The 7,614-nt window shown below is 39.7% G+C and overlaps 1 pseudogene; it reads right to left on the reverse strand.

Moving 5' to 3' along the window:
- Positions 1 to 2,338: 2,338 nt before the first annotated feature.
- Positions 2,339 to 3,060, reverse strand: LOC103071847 (14-3-3 protein theta pseudogene; annotated as a pseudogene).
- Positions 3,061 to 7,614: the final 4,554 nt, after the last annotated feature.

Below are 7,614 nucleotides of genomic sequence, written 5' to 3' on the forward strand. Positions count from 1 at the left end.
ATTCAGAAAATTGAAGCAAAGCTATATATTTTTTGCATTTTCTTTGTCTAACAGATAATGTTTTGGTTTATAAAATATAATTTAATTTTATGTTACTCTGCTGTTGCATAGGGCATAACATTTTCACAAGGCTTTTTTGGAACTACAGTCAATGATTAGCAACACACAGTAGTGGTCCAACTCTCTAAACAATAATCACTAGACCACTGGACAACCTCTCACATGTGCACAAATCTGCATGGAAAAGTACTAAAGTTTTAGACTCAGACTTGTGTACTTTAGCTTATTTCCCCCTTTTAGTGTATTAGGAAATGACAAGCAATGCTTGTATTCTGACAGCAACACGTTACTTCTGTTATATGGTACAGTGAACACCAGGACTCCAAAGGCAGCTGGTGTAAGTGAATTTTTCTTGGGAAAGGAAGCTGTCAACTTAAACAGCAGCAAATGAAGAGCAAATAAGGAAACTCTCTGTTGTTATAGATACACAAGACCTCCATCATATATGATACAAGAGGCATCTCAGTTTGTGACTCTCAGCCCAGAAATGTCAAATGCTGTTTCATTCAATCAATACTTCTGGATTCCTACCAAAAAGGAATACATTAAGAGCATGGAAAATTGCTTACTGAAAGGAAACCCTTGAAGAAGAGTAAGGGAAGGAATGTAGAAATTAAGAAGTTATGTAGAGGGCTTCCCTGGTGGCGCAGTGCTTGAGAGTCCGCCTGCCGATGCAGGAGACGCGGGTTCGTGCCCCGTTTCGGGAGGACCCCACATGCCGCGGAGCGGCTGGGCCCGTGAGCCATGGCCGCTGGGCCTGCGCGTCCGGAGCCTGTGCTCCGCAAATGGGAGAGGCCACGACAGTGAGAGGCCCGCATAACGCAAGAAAAAAAAAAAAAAGAAGTTATGTAGAAAACTCTTTACATTGTAGTTAATTACATTTTCATATCTTCACAGTAATGCAAAACACAGTCACTTACAGAACTGGTTCAGATTCCTTAAATACCAGATACATTTTTAGTCCTCTACATAAGCGTTTGGAAGTTATGTTCATATGAAATGAAGCTATTAATACTTTCTACAGCAGTAACTGCACACCAGGAAGGCCAAGGCAAACACAAATCAAAGAGTTTTCCCACAGCTGCAATGTGAAAAGACTGCAGACAATTGATTCCACACACATGAATGGGCTTCTTTGCTATAGGAAATCCAAATGAAATAAGGAGATGAGTACATTAAGTTCCCTACATATGAATGAGTTCCATTCCAAGAGCGCATTCATAAGGCCAATTATAAGTCCAACAAAGTTAGCCTAGGTACCCAACTAACACAATCGGCTGTATAGTACTGTACTATAATAGGTTTGTAATACTTTTCACACAAATAATACATAAAAAACAAACACAAAAAATAAAGAAAGCATCTTTAATCTTACAGTACAGTACCTTGAAAAGTACAGTAGTTCAGTACAACAGCTGGCATACAAGGGCTGGCATCAAGTGACCAGGCAAGAAGAGTTACTGACTGGGGGAGGGAGAAGAGGTGGGAGATGGTAGAGCTGAAGGATCGTCAGCAACAGGAGATGGCGGGCAAGCTGCGATTTCACTCACGCCTGACGTTGATGGCACAGGTTCTGGTTCCTTGCTGGATTCAATTCCATCTACCCTCTTGAAAAAATGATCCAGTGATGTCTGGGTAGTAGCTCTTTTTTTCTCATCATAGATGACACAGTAGCACTGGATTGCATTCTGAACGGCTGCTGTAACCTTCGTGTACCATCCTACATTGGGGTCCTGTGCCTCAAAAACTAACAGTGCCTCCTCAAATAAAGAAAAGCCCCTTGCCATTTCCTGCGTCGTGAATCTCTTCACTTCGTCACTTACTTCTTCCTCTTGTCTCTCTTCATCCTTCCTCTGGGCCTCCAATTCCATCAGGTCTCCATTAGTAAGCTCCTCATGTTGCACAGCAAGGAAGTTCAATGAAGTTGTCCTTTTGCACATCTAGCTCTAGCGATGTTTCCATCGTTATCGCTTGGCTCTTCTCAGCAGTACCAGCTACAATAACCACTGCTTTTACACTTGCTTCCAGACATCCTAGGCTTGAAATAAAGATACTGTACTACTCTATACAGTACTGTACAGCAGAGTACACAAAAGCACAACCACTTGTAGAGTATGCAGGCACGTCACAATGTACGCCAGACACGTGAACTAACTTACGTGACTGGATGTGCAAACCATGCGCGCATCTTTGAAGGCTCGCAACTTGAAGGTTCGTATGTAAGGGACTTACTGTAAAACGGTTTCTTGAGAGGAAGAAGGATGACCCCTACATGTACTTAGTTTTCTGCCCCTTCTGCCACATCACATTCTTCTCCTGCACTGTCTGATGTCCATAGAGTTGTCTCTAAGAAACTGCATGTTGAAGGCACTGTCTTTACACGCCTCTCCTTTGTTCAGTGTATCAAGTTCTTCAGTGACCGCATCAAAAGCCATTTTAGCCAGTGTGCAGGCAAGTTCTGGGTTATTAAGGATCTCATAGTAAAATACAGAAAAGTTAAGAGCCAGCCCCAGGCAGATGGGGTGTGTGGGATGCATCTCTTTCTTGCTTAAGCCTCTTGGTAAGCTCCCAGGGAATTATCTATCATTTATTTCTGATCATCACCACATGAAACTTCAGCAAGGCACCAGAAGTAATCTCCCTTCATTTTCAGATAGAAGATCTTACTCTCTGGATTAGGTGCGCTGACTATTAAATGCTTGTCCAACAAATGCAGGACCGTGGCGCAGACGGACCTCAGTTCGGACTCCACCATCCCTCGACAGTCCGTAATCAGCTGCAACTTCTGGTCAGAGGTGTAAGTTTTCTGCTGGATGTTCAAGATGACCCTCCACGCGGACCTGCGGCCCCTGACCACGTTCGTGTAGGCCAGGGACAGGAGGTTGCGCTCCGGCTTGAACAGCTCGGCGCCCCCGGTCCATCACGGCCTTCATTGCTGGTGACCATATCGTCATAGCGCTCGGCCAGCTCCACCTTCTGGATCAGCTCTGTCTTCTCCATGGGGTGGGGGCAAGGAGAGCTAGGGCGAGCACCCACCCACCTGGATCAGGAGGGAGCTGAGGAGGGCCTTCACATCTCAGTGGCGCGAGTCTCACCACTTTGATCTGCTTTGGCTTTAGCCGAGGACCCTCTGGTCTCAGCTCAGCACACCCCACCCCAGTGCCTGCAGAGGGAAGGTCTGCCACTCCGACAGATAATTGGCTAAGGTCTCCGCTTTGCTAAATAACTGGGAAGCAGCATGAAATAAAATAAAAATTTGGTCAAATCAGCAAAACAAACAATTCTGGGTATTACCACGAGCTGGCTGTGTGAACTTGAGTAAAGGCATGTCTCTCTGAACCTCAGGTTCATCATCTGTAAAGCAGTATTTGGTATCTGTAAGATGGGAATTCTTTCTATACTGTAAAGCTGTGGGTTTCTCTTTTTTTTAAGTAAAAATAGATGACATAAAAGGAATAAAACTCTTGGCGGATATAGTCACTCAATAAATAGTACCATGTAAAATACTATTAAGAAATGCTAATTTTAGACTTAGCTATTCAGAGATGATCAGCCAAAGCTGGCTATGACAGATGGCAACTAAGAATTGGCCTGGTCTTTAGAATGGAAATAAATAATTGTTAGCAATGCCTCAATCCTAAAAAAGAGCCTATCAGCCTGGACAGGTGGCAAATTTCCAGGCTAGTGTCATGAAACCCATTCCTTGAGAAATAGATCCTGGATTGAGTGAAGGAAAATAAATAGGAAATGCTGCCCATAGCAAAGCACTAAGGCCTTCCAGAGGCTCTGGAGTAGGTAGATTACATTCTGGAGAATGAAGAGGAGTGGACACTTGACCTTCCCCTGAAATGGGTACCAAGATTTTACAGAGTTCCTAATTGTATAAATGCCACCACAGCAGTGGTTTACAAAATATGTTCTATGGAACACTACTTTCCAGAGACGTGAAAAGAATATCATAAATACATTTGAAAACACTGCATAATATAGTTCTCTTCTTAAAGAATCTTAATGCAGGTTAGCATGTTAAAGGCTCTGAGAAGTCCTTCAGAGTAGAACTATGTTCCACATCTGTCTAAGTTGGTATTTTCCCAGTCTACTTGATTATGGATACCATTTTTCTCTACAATACCATTCTCTGATATATCTCTAACAGTATGAAAATAATATATGCACAAGGTTATTCATTATGGTATAATTTTTAATAGCAAATATTGGGAACAATTTAAATATAAATGCACAGCGTTTACCTTTTCTCCATAAACTATGTGTGCATAATTAAGACTTACAGAGCCCTAGAGAAAATGACTCACTCACTCCCTGGGGAGCATTCTAACCAACATATATTTGCCTTTCTGTGTGCTGTGTATACAATTTAAATTTCAGTCTCAGAAAAACTGCAAATTACAAAATGTGTGCCAAGGGCTCACTGTGGAGACAAGTGTTTCTATAAGCATTGGTTCTCCTCTAATGACAATAGTCCTGTTGATAAAAACAAGGAAAACATTTTGTGCAAGTATAAGTTTCTCCCAGCTTCCTACCTATATAAGCAGAAATGTAAGCTGTTTTCCTGTCATCTTTTACATCTATCTTCCAAACTTTTCCCTTTTGCAAGTAATCTTGTAAAAGTTCAAGGTAGGAAGAAATTGTATTGAGATTTGTTTTTCTGAGTGATTGGTTCCAAAAGAAATTTGGCTTTGCTTTTGTGAAGTTCAACATGATATAGTGTGAATGTTTCATAGCTCACTATTCTTAGGAATGTTTTTATTTGTTTAGATGTTCTAAGAATACGAAGCAGAACCTCCCTGTCTTAGAACAGACTCATTGCAAATAAGCAGCCTCTCCAAAAATGTAAATGTAAAAATTCCGAGGCAAATATGATATACTCCTAGTCTGCTCTGTTTCTGGAGACCCAACAGAATCAAAGAAAGTCCTGACAAGGCAAAATAAACTATAAAGTTTATGAGAGGTGGGAGCAAGGAAGAGAATAGAGACCATACGAGGACAAACCATGTAAAAGGGGGTCTTTTCAAAAGCTTGACAGCATACTCTTTTGGTGAGGCTGAAGGGAAGCATTCACTTCCATACATCGCTGGTGTGGATGTGAAACAGTACCCCACTTATAGAAAGGAATTCGGCAATATCTAGCAAAACTACACATGCATTTATTCTTTGACCAAGCAATCCAATTTCTAGGAATTTGTGGTGAAGATACACTCCAACAATATAAATATATATATATATATGCACAAGATTATTCATTATACTCTAATTTTAGTAACAAAATATTGGGAACAATCTAAATGGACAAAATAGGAGACATTGAATAAACTATGGACCCTCTATACAGTAGAGTGCTCTTCAATTACATTGTTAATTTTAAAAAATTAAGGTGCTTACTTTAAAATAAACAGATGCATACCTTATTTATCTTATTTCCCTTTTTTAATACTAAAGGAAGCGTACCATATACTCCTTGAGTATGCTACCTTTAGTATAAAAATAGGGAAATTAAGTAACTATGTATCTGCTTATTTTGCAATAATAAGCACAAGAAGGATAAATCAGAAATTAATGAATTTGATTTTCTGATATTAGTGGGAATAGGGTGGAAGAGAATGCGGCTTCTTTGGCTATATAACTATATATTGTTTTGACTTTTGAGCTATATTCGTGTTTATACATTAAAATAAAAATAAAATAAAATAAAAAATAAAAATAAACTAACATGAGTAGAAAAAACAAAAACGTAAAATTGAATGCAAACAGGAAATAATTGACCCTAACGGTATTGACAATATAAACTCAGAGGAGAAAAAAAAGAGCCAATCCAAGTACCAGTGGAGCATAGTACTCTAACTGTACATGCTCAGCAGATATATTCTAAGGACAAAAAGAAATGCAAAAAATTTCTTGAACTTTAGCTTGTAGGGTTTTATTGGTAGTGAAATTGATATACTAATCCTGAAATTGTTTTTCATGTGTTATAGGACTGAGTAAATGAATAAATATATTGATGTTATTGGGAACTAAGATCATCAGTATGGGAAAAGGGAAATTAAAATATGGATTTGACAACCCTTATATGGTGAGATATCCATATAAGCTCCTTACTTAATAAAATATATCTCCTAGCTCTGTCTGACAGGGCCTAGATTCAGTGGCAATCCTAGTAGAAATATGCACACCTATCGTCAGAACTAAATTTCTCATTACTATTCTCCACTGAAAGGACCAAGGTCTCCTTGGGGAAATGACTGACCCCAGGTCTGGAGCAGGAAAAGCAAAAAGAGAGCCTGGAATTTCTTGCTGTGCCAGAAGTAAGCAAATGCTCAAAAACTTATGGGAACATATGTAAAGGACATATGAGGCAGCTTAAAATAATCCTCACTGGCCAAATATGGGGCAATTTGAACATGAGAAAGAATATTGAGAATAATGAATTATAACACGTTGATTACAAAAGAATCCATGAGCCCACAGAGAAAGAAGGAAGGGGAAGCCCTTGTTTACAGAAGAATATCAAAATAAATAAAGAGGAAGTGACAGAACAGGAGAAAAATTGTTTTCCAAACAATGATTGTAATAGTCAATTCAGGCAAGTTTTTTTTGTTTTTGTTTTTTGGGTTTTTTTGCGGTACGCGGGCCTCTCACTGCCGTGGCCTCTCCCGTTGCGGAGCACAGGCTCCGGACGCGCAGGCCCAGTGGCCATGGCTCACGGGCCCAGCGGCTCCGCGGCATGTGGGATCTTCCGGGACCGGAGCACGAACCCGTGTCCCCTGCATCGGCAGGCGGACTCTCAACCCCTGCGCCACCAGGGAAGCCCAGGCAAGTATTATTTTTAAGCATTTTGAATACATATCAAAAACTTTTTTCATAAAAAATAGGTTATGCTACATACCAGGGTTTTTTGTTTTTTTTGTTTTTTTTTTTTTGATGAGGAACCTTGTTATTATATCTATTGATAGATCCGGTTGACCACATTTTTACCTATTGATTGACAATCAGACATTATGTGCCTCTTGACGTGATACAGTAGGAAATATACAGCATCATGTATGAAATATCCTTGCCTAAATAAATGAACCTGAATCTAAAGCAAGCATCTAAATCTGTCAGTTTATAGGAAATACAATCCCATACTCATTAAAATGATAAAACTTGGTAAGTCTGACCTTAGCAAGTTTGGTAAAGATGTGGATCATTGGAAATTCACACCTTGCTGGTGGGAGTGCAAATTGGCTCAAGCAGTTTGAATTTGACAGTACTTAAATGATGGGGAAAAAATCACCTTCTTTCAGGCAAGTGTTATTAATGGATGTATAATACTACTATTGGGTAAAGATGGTTGGCGAACAAGGTATTTATACAGTTTCAAGGTAACACCCTAAAGATAAGTCATTCATTACAAGTGGGTAAAGGTGCCTTTACAATGGAGAAATCTGACAGATACCACCTTAATATAGTGATCAAACTTAATGTCACCAATAATGTATCAAACTGAATCATGTGTTTCTTAATATGATACAAGTATCATACTAAGGAAGGATACAA

The sequence above is a fragment of the Lipotes vexillifer genome, unplaced genomic scaffold (genome assembly GCF_000442215.2).
Source record: "Lipotes vexillifer unplaced genomic scaffold, Lipotes_vexillifer_v1.1 scaffold189, whole genome shotgun sequence".
NCBI classification, from domain to species: Eukaryota; Metazoa; Chordata; class Mammalia; order Artiodactyla; family Lipotidae; genus Lipotes; species Lipotes vexillifer.